The sequence below is a fragment of the Thalia democratica genome, chromosome 3, assembly GCF_965202585.1.
Source record: "Thalia democratica chromosome 3, ktThaDemo2.hap1.1, whole genome shotgun sequence".
Classification (NCBI taxonomy): domain Eukaryota; kingdom Metazoa; phylum Chordata; class Thaliacea; order Salpida; family Salpidae; genus Thalia; species Thalia democratica.
The window spans coordinates 39,248,973-39,261,716 of NC_139167.1; positions in this window are offsets into that span (position 1 = coordinate 39,248,973).

Consider the following 12,744-nt stretch of genomic DNA (forward strand, 5'->3'; position numbering starts at 1 on the left):
TTATTATTGTAAAAAAAACATAAAAATACTTGTTGATTGAAAATAAAAGGTAGACACTGGCCTGAACACTTTTAAATCTTTGGGTTCTCAAATTTTAACTACAGTTTGAAAAACTCTTAAAAACAACTAGTGGTGTATATTCACACAATAATTTAAGTTTTTTCTTTGTATATGCCTTAATTAGTCTATTTCAATTTTACAACCTTAACTGTAACAGTTTTCATTGCAACGCAAAATTTAACTTTGTTTTAAAAGTAATACAATTTTAACACAATCACTTGTGTATCTATTATTTAAATACTCAATTTTTTTTACATTGCATTTTGAATTTTTGTTGTTTTCTGCGCCTAACTATAGATTGAATCTCATTTAACAAATATGGCTTTTGTGGCACCTATTGACAGAATTACTTGACAACAGTTACAACTAAACTTTTAAAAGTATATAAGTTTTTGTGATAAGCCTAGTTTAAGCAACAACTCACTCTAGATCAGGCTTTCCCAAAGTGGGCGATATCGCCCCCCTGGGGGCGATTTTAGTAAGTTGGGGGGCGATAACTAGTAAGGGGGCGAAAGGGTGGGCGATAACTAGTAAGGGGGCGAAAAGGGGGCGATTTTAAAATTTTGGGCTGTCATAAAATTTTTACTTTTTATATTGCTATTTTACTAATTTTAGCTTGCTATCGAATATTTGACCCTGAGGTAAAACTTAAACAAAAAAAATTATTTTGTTAGAAGAATATATAGAAAAAATCAAGTACTTATGACTCCTACTTTCAAGTAAATTACATACATACTTTCATTCATATATTTTCTTATTTCACAATTACATAGATCATAGACGATCGGAATCCCTCTAACCATTTTATAACCTGACATATATGTTATTTGGGATCATAAATGGTTTGTAAAAATCTATGTTATATGTTGTTAAATTTCTAGGTAAACTAGCAACCCTGTATACTTTTATTTTTATTGGAAATATCATGGGGTGATAGTTATATCACCTCATGATATTTCCAATTGTTTTTTGAAAAGTCACTAAGTTAGACTAATAAATAAAATTATACAGGGTTGCCAATTTACCTAGAAACCTGAAAAAACTTGGAATTTGACAATTTAGGCAAAAAAAAAACCTAAAAAATCTAGAATTTTTAACGATTTCAACATATTAAGTAGTAAAATTTTGATTTGACACAAAAAACTATCATATAGATAAAATTATGGATCCCTTCGAGGCAGATCTTTTTGAAGTAAACGACTTACAGGAAACCTTCTCAGACTTACAAACTGACCTTGAACTTAAAGTAAATTTTTCCAAAGAACGATATAAAAGCTTTTGGACTCAACAAAAACTAAGGCAAAAGTATCCAATCATATGAGAGAAATTTAGATTGTTGTTTATAGTTTTTCCTTCTAGCTATGTTGTTGAGAAAGCTTTCAGTTCAGTTATCAACATCTTGAGCAAAAGATCTAATCTAGATATTTGTAAAGGAGACTTTATTTTACTGATTGAGAATCAAATTAGAAAAAACTTGCAAGCAGTCATGAACCTCATCCTTCATATTATATTAGACTTAAATGCAGAAATTAATTTATGAGAGTTTTTTTTATTTTATTAGATCTTTTAAAATACTTCTTATTTAACCTGGTTTGTATTGTATTTAAGTAGTCTTTTTATAATAAAAATTTTATTAAGTTATTTATTCTACAACAGGTTTGCACAATGCCTAATAAACATTAATTACGGTAGACTTCCTCTTGAGTTCGCACATTTTACCCAAGAAAAGTGCAAATTTATACTTTCTAAAATTTATATAATAAATAAAGTCTATTACTAACTAAGTATTAATAAAACAAAAAATAAATAATATTTAATAGCTTATATAGATCTTTTTTTAGTGAATGTTTGTTTTATTTTTTAGTTGATTTCATGTTTATGCATAACGTTATTGCATATAACATATTTAATTTATCATTTTGTAAAAAAAAATGGCAATAATTTTTGAGTTTCCACTTTTTGATTTTGTTCAAAAACCGAACTCAAGCGGAAGTTTACTGTATTTATTAAATGGTTTATGTTTTAAATCTGATAATAGTTTTGTTTTGACCTGGTTAATTTTGTAGTATATATTTGTCTTTTTACATTACACTAAAAGTTTTTATAGCATAGTTATTAAAGTATTTGTTTAAAAGAAATTTATTTGACATCAATTTGTTATTACTTGTTAAACCTGTATAAATAAAAAATCTTGATAACTATTAAAGTTTTTATTTCAATTTTTTTTATGGTTTTAAAAGAGTATAGATTTGAGGTCTCTGTTAGAAATTACTTTAAATTTTTCATTTAAAAGATTCTTAAACTCAATTTTATTTTCTAACTTGATTTATTATTCTTAAAAAATCTATATATTAAGGAATTTTAAACTATTAATACAACTGTTTTTTGTTTTATCTTAACTTTTAATAGATTAGCAATCAGATTGTGTTGTTTATTTTAATAGTTCAACACTAGATTTTAGTTTTTCACTATTTTCTTCTTGTAAATTATTATAGGCTAATAACTGGAGAAAAAATAAATTTAAACTGTATTAAATAAGCCATCAAAAAGACTGCTACAGTTACGGTTAAAAGAAAATTTTAACCTAATTAAAAAAAATTTTAATCGATTACTTTCCGTTCACAGAATTAACTGTAAAAGTTTTGATTTTATTTTTTTGAATTTAAATTAAGAAAAAAGAAATTGTTAAAATTAAGGTTTAGCTTCCTAAAGGTTATTCCAGTCAAATACTATTTAATGGTATTCTACTACAAAACATATAGTTAAAAAAGTTTAAAATTAGGTTTTTAACTTTACAACTAACTTGCTTATAATATATCTTAGTATTGAAATTTATAATTTTACTGCATTAACTGAAGCTGTTGATGAAACCACTTTTCATGTGAGATAATCAACCAGTCGATCAAACTTCCTCAAACTAGATCAGAAATTATGTTTTAATATTTATTTTGTTATATGTAAAATAAACTATTCATTCTTTTATAGTTTTTTAATCTCTGGTATAGTAATTTTAGTTTATGCCTATCTATAAAATAATTTAAGTATTTTGTGCGGCTTAGATAAGTTACTTAGTATTAACTTCTACATGTCCGAAATTTGTTATATGAGATATTATTATAATGTCAGGTTTAAGTTAAGATTTCAGATGGGTAACGTACGGATAAGATCCAGTCAAATTTCGACCCGTTAAGTAACTTGAAAAGTACTTGTGCAAAATAAACAAAATTTATCCTTTTGATACTTAATATTTTAAAATACACTTTCAATTTGGTTTTCAGTTCACAATAGTATTTCCTAGATCACAATAATACTAAATAACTTTATTACAATTTTGCTCGAGTTTTTTAATTTTCATATATGTTATTTTTTTAAATTATGCAGCCCGCAATTACATTTTTAAAAAAAGTTGAAACTAGAAAAGATTTTTTAGTAAATATAAATTGCTGACTACAAAATTTTTCCACCACTACCCTAAAAGTTTCATTAGTTTCGAAACAATTCATATCTAAACAGGATTGATTACAGATTACACAAGGCTTTTTAATAATTAAGTATTTTAATACACTTTAATTGGCTTATAAGAAAACAAATGTAACTTATTTTCTCAAGCCCTGTAAACTACTTTGAACACAGCCCAAAAGTGCGTGCATAAGAAGTACCAGACTAAATTACATTTCGAACACAACTTTTTCGGCTCAAAAGTTTGTAAACAAGAGAAAAACTACTTTGTAAAATCGTAGGGGGCGATTATTTTTTAATTTTCTGAAAAGGGGGCGAATTAGAAAATGAGTTTGGGAAACCCTGCTCTAGATCTTAGTTACGACTTAATGTCTTAATTGTCTAATTTAGGGGTGGGCAACGTACGGCCCGCGGGCCAGATCCGGCCCGCAGAGTGAAAATTACCGGCCCCCGACCGTTTTTCAAACTGTAATGAAAATGACCTACCTGCGAGCGAATTTACAGGCCTGCAAAAGGTCAATATTATAAAATTTTTATAAAACTTTGTATCATACTTTTACAAAACAAAACTGGAAGAATTTGACTACAAAAACATGTTGAAAAATTCTTTTAAAATTTAATGTGTACTAATAAATACACTATTTTTTCCTAATATTTTGATTTTTACTAACTTAGTTGTAATATATTTTTGTAAGATTACCCCAAGCAAAGTGTTTTTTTTTTGTTAAGTACGATATTTTACATACGTACCTTTGTCAATTACAATTTCAAATCTATTTATAGACATCATTTAAACATCTCACATGTTTCAATCTACATCTTAAGTTGTCAGACTTAAGAAAGTTTTTGAACTTGAAGGATTTAAAAAAGTCATCAACTGTATGCACAAAATAAGATTCCGGCCAGATCCGAAACTTTTATTTACATTAGAATCCGACCGGATCCGGATCTCGACTTAAAATTAGTATGCAGTCGGATTCGGATCTAAAAAGTCATTATTCGGTTGGATCCGCATACAGGATCCGGTAAATCACTAGTTAGAAATGTTGCGGCCCGCAAAAGACTAAATTTTTCCGGATCCGGCCCGTTGATTGAAAAACGTTGCCCACCCCTAGTCTAATTGAATGTGAAGGAAAAAAAATATGGAACTAATATATTTAGTCTTTAGTTGTAAAAGATATCGTTTAATTTTTTTGAACACATTTTGATCAGCGTTTCCCAAATTGTTTTCATAAGGCCCCCTTAGAATAAAATCAATGGCACTCTTCCAATAAAAATTTTGAAAACTGCCTCTAAATTTGCCTAAAAATTTTATTATTTCTATTTGCTTTCCATCATCGACTCTGAAATATCTAGATTAAGTTTCAAAACTACCAACATATTCGCTGAAGACCTTTTTTTGCTCGTCATCAATAATTCCAGAATATCTTATTACCTTAAGGCCCTTTTACTAGTCGAATGTGTTAGCCCCTTTTTGCCACTTATGCAGATTTTGGACATTAAATTTCTGAAGTGGCCGTATAACCACCTTTTGGAAGGGAGCGGGTCAGAATGACACAGCGACAAAATGACACGGTCGTAAAGTAGAAACGGTGCGTCACTTTGGCACAGCGACAAAATGACACGGTGCGTCACTTTGGCATGGTGCGTCACTTTGGCACAGCGACAAAATGACATGGAGGGTCACTCTGGCACGGTGCGTCACTTTGGCACAGCGACAAAATGGCACGCAGCGTCACCTTGGCACGGAGGGTCACTTTGGCACAACGACAAAACGACACGGTGCGTCACTTCGGCACGGAGGGTCACTTTGGCACAGCGACAAAACGACACGGTGCGTCACTTTGGCGCGGAGGGTCACTTTGGCACAGCGAAAAAACGACACGGTGCGTCACTTTGGCACGGAGGGTCACTTTAGCACAGCGACAAAATGACACGGTGGTTAATAAGGGAGGGAACGATTTGTTGTGAAACTTCAATCTTCATTGGTATGGACAACGATCTTATTTTTCTAGGAAACTTTTCGGTTTCCTGTGTTCTGTAGAAGTTTTGTAGAATCAGCAACAATCACATTGATTAGCTTTAAAAACAAAGACTGCAGGAATTTTTGATTGTGACTTCATAAAATAAAGTGAAACACGTAATGTTTATACCTTCTACTGTCCATCGTCGTACTTATAAACAACATACTCATTTTTAAGCAGTAGCAAGGTGTAAGGTGTGCTTAATAAACGACAAATAATTATTTGTATCAAACAACGTTCACAAAAATGCAAAAATAGCAACTTTTTTAAGAAAATACGACTGCAAAAATTAAAGGGAATTTATTTTTGATTTCTTTCGAATGGAAAAACTTAAACACAGTTTTATACTAGAACTTGAAACGAGTAATAAAAGTTAGAAAATGACTTGCCACATTAGAAATACTCATATAAAATAGAAAAACTCATATAAACATATTTTTTAAATTTCAGAAACATTCTGATTTAAAAAATACAATCTACATTGTAGATCAATCATTCAGCACATCAAAACAATATACTAGTAGATGTAATAAACAGAGGAAAATTTGTTTTATAAACTAAAACTCAGACGTTATCGAAAACAACTTTTCTGCTGTTGTAATTCTAAATTCTAATGCGGTTATTATTTTACGTTTTTATGCTTAAAAAAAGTAATACTTGCGCTCTTTTGGCGACTTAATAGGTTGCAATCTTGAACTAAAATACTGCGTTCCCTGACGATTTACGTTAGTAGCAACATCTTCAAAAAATTATTGTGCACTTGACTTAAAATATCGAAATTTTGCGCCTCTATGCGACTTATGTTAGTTGCAACATGTATCGTGCACTTAGAAGTAGAAATATAATGCTCTTTTGCAAATAAAATTGAGCACCTGAGCACTAAAAATGCATAGATATAAGTACAAGTACAAATAACCACAAATAAATTAGTTTTTTTAGCAAAACATTCCCTACATAAAGCATCTCTTTAAATAAAACTCAATAAACCACAACTACACACTTGTAATACAATTGAAGACTTGCTTTAAACAAATACAATTTTTCTTACTATTATAATACTAAAACTAATAGTATAAATGCTATTTATTTCCTTATATGCAATAAAATACTATAATATTTGTCAAACTCTAAGTTTAATTCTTTATATTTTAGGCTACAAAGTTTTGTAAAAATAAAAAAGACTTAGAGTATTAACTTTAATAGAACTAATCAAATTGACGATAAACTTGACATTTAATACACTATTTTTAAGAACAACTAATTTTGATTTATTAGGACTCAAGTTTTATAACCTCTAGTGCTTAATTTTCTTAAAAGTGATAAATATATAATTGCGCATGATTGGTTGCATCAGACTCTTAATTTTCTCTCAACTGTTAATAGTACTATTTTTAATTTTTTTTAAATTTAGGCTCCAGGACCGTTTATTTTAATTGTTTGCTTTTAGACAAGTTTATTATACATTTTCAATACAGAGTTTGAAGTAAACATCCTAACTTATTAACTTTTGTTGAATATTTTTTTGTATGTTTTTGGAAATTTAGGACTTAACATTAAAAAAAATGTTTTTACTGCTTGTAATAGATTGTTAAAGCATGTGATTTACGACTCAATAACTGAAATGTTCCTTGGTATAACTTTTCGAGCGATAACCTTTTGTCGTTTAAAAAACAGTAATAAAAAACTTTTATGTTTAAACAAACTACTAGGTTAAATAGTTAAACATATTTAATATAACTGGCTAGTTACTACAAAATCAGCTTAACTCTGTATTTTTAAAAACTAGAGTTAAAACACGCATGATTTATTCTTACAAAGAAATAACTCTGTGTTAAATTAAATCTTAGTTATTTTTTATAACAATTCCTGATAATAATTAATTAAACGTTTAACAAAAAGTACTAAATTTTATTCATTACATAAATATGAAAAGCCGTGAAACGTAAAAAATAAAACTTAAGAATATTTTTGTTTTTATACTATGATTTAAATTTTAAAGCATTGTATAATATACAGTTTCAAATGTATCAAGCTACTATAGTTTGGAAAAAATATAATAAATCTTTTGTTTAACTAATTACTTTAAAAATTTTACAATTAAAAGCTATTTTACTGAAGAAGTTTAGTTTTGCTTATAAGTTTGTTAATCCATGCTATAGTGACGCACCGTGTCATTTTGTCGCTGTGCCAAAGTGACGCACCGTACCTAAGTGACGCACCGTCGCTATGCCAAAGTGACGCACCGTGTCGTTTTGTCGCTGTGCCAAAGTGACCCTCTGTGCCAAAGTGACGCACCGTGTCGTTTTGTCGCTGTGCCAAAGTGACCCTCCGTGCCAAAGTGACGCACCGTGTCGTTTTGTCGCTGTGCCAAAGTGACGCACCGTGTCATTTTGTCGCCGTGCCAAAGTAACCCTCCGTGCCAAAGTGACGCACTGTGCCAAGGTGTCGCTGTGCCAAAGTGACGCACCGTGTCATTTTGTCGCTGTATCATTCTGACACCCACCCCTTTTGGAAACCCTGATTTAGATTTTCTTTTTAAGCATACTTTAGTAATTCAATGTATTTGTAGTATATGAAAAACCTTGTTCAACTATTTTAATCTAAAGTGAGAAAAAAAAACATGTAATAATTCAACTTGTTAATAGAAAGTTTTTTATGCTTTTTGGAATAAACTGCAATGTTTTAAGCACTAGAACCCGCAAAAAGACCAGCAGCTGACGCAACACACGGCGATCTGGTTTAGTTCCAATAAGTAAAAATCAGGCACAGATGCTAACGACCAACTGTTATGTAAGTCAAATTAAAGTTTATTAATTAGGTTAGCAATGAAACATTCTTTGTTGTAATACGTTAAAAAAATTGACGCATGTAAAGTGTTTACAACGTCTGATAAATCGTCAAAAATTGTGAGATTACAGTTTACGCTCGTTTTATTAGTAATTGTAATTTAACGTTCTAGCAGTGTTTTTAAATTTTTACAATTTGATTTTCTACAAATCTAGCGGTCGTAATTGCTTTAGTTTCTTGAATCTAAATCGCCAAGAGCTTAGTCTTTTGTCAAAAACTAAATTTTAAAAGGCTATATTTTAAAAAAATTATCTATGACGGTTTTTTTTTTAATACTGAAGAGGAAACGCCAAGTTTAATTGGAAGCTTTTTTTTTCTAAAAAGTAAAAGCATGTTTAAATAGACTGATATAACGGGTTACCGAAACAATATCTGCCTAAAAATTTCGAATGAAGACAAGGTCGCAGAATGTGGAGTGAGCGATGATACAAATTATTGTATTTTAGTTTAGTGCTGGTATTTTAAAAACGAGTGAGCATTGAAATAAGTGAAAACGTAGACATTATTTGAATTTTTTTTTTAATAAATTTGTTTTTTATTAAAAATCGATAGTTTTACGCCTTACGATTTGTTTTAATTTTAAACTTAATTTGTTCCGTTATCAAATTTTATTTATGCTACCTTTTTATCATACTTTAGTTCACCATGTTTTGAAAAGTATTAGCTTATAAAATTTTCTTACAGTTGTTGTCTCTAATAGCTATAAATTTTAAGATAATAGTTTGAAAAAATATTTGTAACCTGTTTTTAACATAATAAATTGTTGTAAGTTGTTTTAATAAATAAACAGTTATCTATACGCTTTTTAAATAATTTTTTTTAACTTATTGTTTTATGTTCATTTTATTATCAAAAACAGTACTTAAGAAATTTTAACAGTTTACCAAGACTCATGATAAGTTTTTTCAATAAAATCTTAAATATTTCAAAAACACAATTTTCATAGATTTTTCTAAGATTATGTAAATTTTGAATAAAAACTATAGTCTAAGTAAGTCAAGTTTTCTTCTTTGACTGAGAAGCAAAAATTTCAGGTTAACGGTAAAAGTTCAGTTTTGTGATAATAACTACTTTATGATAAACATTTAAAGAAAACTAATACTACTGATTAAAAAACATTAACCAATATTTATTATGACTTTAAAATATTTATATAAATTTAAAACTTTGAAATTTTATAAAGTGGCTATGTTGCCTTACTAAATTTAAAATAAAAGTAATTAATTTAATTGCTAATTTTGTTAAAAGTTTCTACATAACTAATAGTTAAAGCTATTTAATGAAAATACAACATAAAAAAATAAAGTTTTAACTATCTTGTTATTCACTAAAACCAATTAAAGTATTAGATGGTTAGTAATTTCGATAAGTCGTGCAAAAACAAAGTAAATTAAATATGGTTTTTAAATTCTGCATGTTTCAGAAAAACTGGAATAGGTTTACCGGAATTTTAACGGTTTTTATACCTTTTTATTACACCTGTGTTATTTTTAAATTACATCAAGTGTAAATGAAACTTTAAATAAATATGAACGGAAAATATGTATATTTGTTAAGTTTAGTAAAATTAATTATCTATGACTTGTTTAAAATCATAGAATAGTTCATTGTTCATATATACTATAAATAATATTTTTATAAATACATATTTTTGAGTAGTTAAGAGGTAAAACTTTATTCTATAAAACTAACCACTTTTAAGTTTTAACTACTATAATATTTATAGTATTTAATCAAAAATAACTTATTAGAAAAAAAAAATTATCGAAGTTATTTTACTTTACGAAGCTTTGTTGAAATATTTTATTCTAATATTAGTGATCGTTTTTTATTTCTTACACTACTTTTAATTTAATTTTCTATCTTACTACTTTTAAAGTATTGAAAGGGGTTTCTCAAATAGTAGCATAATATGTTACTTTTTGTTCGCAGTCATAACTATAAAATCCAGACTGGCATTTGCACTTGTAATAAGGATAAACGTTTTTGAAGATGCATCCACGGCCGTTCTTGCAGACAGGAGCGATGCCAGTCCAAGTTTTGTTGACGCTGTACCAGTGGGAGGAGTGGTCGTTGCAAGGAACTGAAATGATTAGTACAAATGGAACTGCTTTATTTTTTCAACTAGATTCTTTTTGTATTTTATTAATAAAGTTAAATATTATTAGTAATATTTATAGTTATTAATAATAATCAAAAAATTGTAGCGTATTTTTTGTACACACGTCTCGTATATTTTATTAACAGTTAATGAAAACTTCAATACAAAGTATTAAAAACTTAATGTGTTTAAGGTTTTTGCTTCTTATCTAGAGATGTTTTTCAAATCTACATCAAAGCAGTCTTAGTAATAAATATTATCATTCTGAAATATTTAGTAAAAAAACAAGATTGTAAGACTTTTTTTTAATATAAAGTTTTTTTAGTTTTTACAATAAAAAGAATTTTAGTTTTAATATAAATATAGCCGATGCAATATAATAAAGATGTTTATATATGAATATCTGAAGTTATTTAAACAAAGCTAAATTCATAAAAAATATTCTTACTCAATGAGCAGTAATCATCGTTTTTATAGCCATTATTACATTTACAGAATGTTCCGTTCGTTCCAAAATGGTCTTTGTAGATTTGATCATCTTCAAAAACAACGCTTGCACAGTAGCCGTTAACACAGAAATCAGGATCATATTCTCTATACAATAAATCTTCCTGCCTTATTGGCGATTATGCATCCATTGATTTAAGTTTTTTGCTTCAATTGCGATTAGCTATAAGTTTTCCAGGTTGAACTGTATATGTTTTAAAGTTTATTAACTTGCTATGAGTAGTATATATTAGATTTTTCAAAATTATATTTAGATTAAGTCAATATAAATAAAATATATGTAAATAAGTTAAACAGTAAACTTTAGGTTTCTTCATAAAACAGTTCTGAATTAAGGCACCTCATTAGTTTTTATAACTAAAGCTGATATCTTACAAACATCATATTAAATCTAGATATAAAGTTTAAAAAACTTTGCTAGATGTTTTATCTTTATAAAAGCTTTTAACTAAAATATAGTTTCAAAGTATTTTTTACTTAAATTAGTGACGTTTGATAAATTTTGATAGCTGTGAAAAGCAAATAACTGTCCTGGACAAGACATTAAAAGGTATCCAAGTGGTTACGACTTCGACAACAGAAATATTTTTTTGAGTACAACTTAAAAGATTTGGATAAGTAAATACAGCAGTATTGCATGGAGTGGCGTAAAACAATAAAAAAAAAAACTTTTAATCTCGCAGCTTGTTCCTGTGTATCCAGGAGTGCAGATACATTAGCACACCACTTGCTTTAGAATTTGATTTAAATAAAAAATACAAACATATACCTTACTTTTATTAAAAATCTTACTCATAATCTGGTAACATGTTTATACTTTATTTTTCGTTTAAATCAGGTTAATTTCATAACTTTAAAAATACCCTTTTTTAAAGAGTTTTATTTTGGAATTATAAACTATATATTATTTATCAACTCAATACATAAATGTTTTAACAAGTTAAAAAAAAAAATTATTAAACATTTACAGTGTTGAGTACCTCAAAATAAAAGTTAAAGTTGTTATATTCTTTAAAATATAAATAATTAATACTTTTACATAAAAGCCAATTTTATTTTTTATTTAACATTTCTTCAACTCACTTTGACCATAACTATTATCATTGAAAGTTATTCAATGTTGTTGATTGACAAATCAGTATGTATCGTAATCAATTGAAACAGATTTAAATTTAGTTTTTAGTTTTTGTTATTCTAATGTGTGTATGAGTGAATGATTATAAACTTTATTTTGTACATTTTGTTGTATTATATTGAAATGTTATTAATTTTTAGTTACAGAGTTTACAAAATGAATTATTCGCTAAATCTAGAAGGCAAAAAAAACTTATTTATTTAATAAAGTGGAATACATATCTGGCATTGTTTTTCACCAAAAGCAAATGTTTTGCAACCCCCATATTCATAAGATACTTTATTAATGGCAACTGTAATTGAGAGAAACAATATCCCGTTTAATTCAACATCAAGATGAAATCTATACTAAGTAAACATTGTTTTTATTTTTTCGAGCTTTTAATTAAATTACTACTGCTCATATATTTTTCATTTTAAAAGCATCAATTTTATTAAATATAAGTACATGCATGATTTATTGCTCAGGGTGGCCACTTGTTTTTGAGAAGTTTTGTCCAGGTTTTTGTGAATACAAGTTTTCTTTCCTCTAATTAGTAATTAACCTTTTTTAAAGTTAAAAAGTGTAACTTATAGCATAAAAGTAACGACAAATACTGTATACTACTGTAA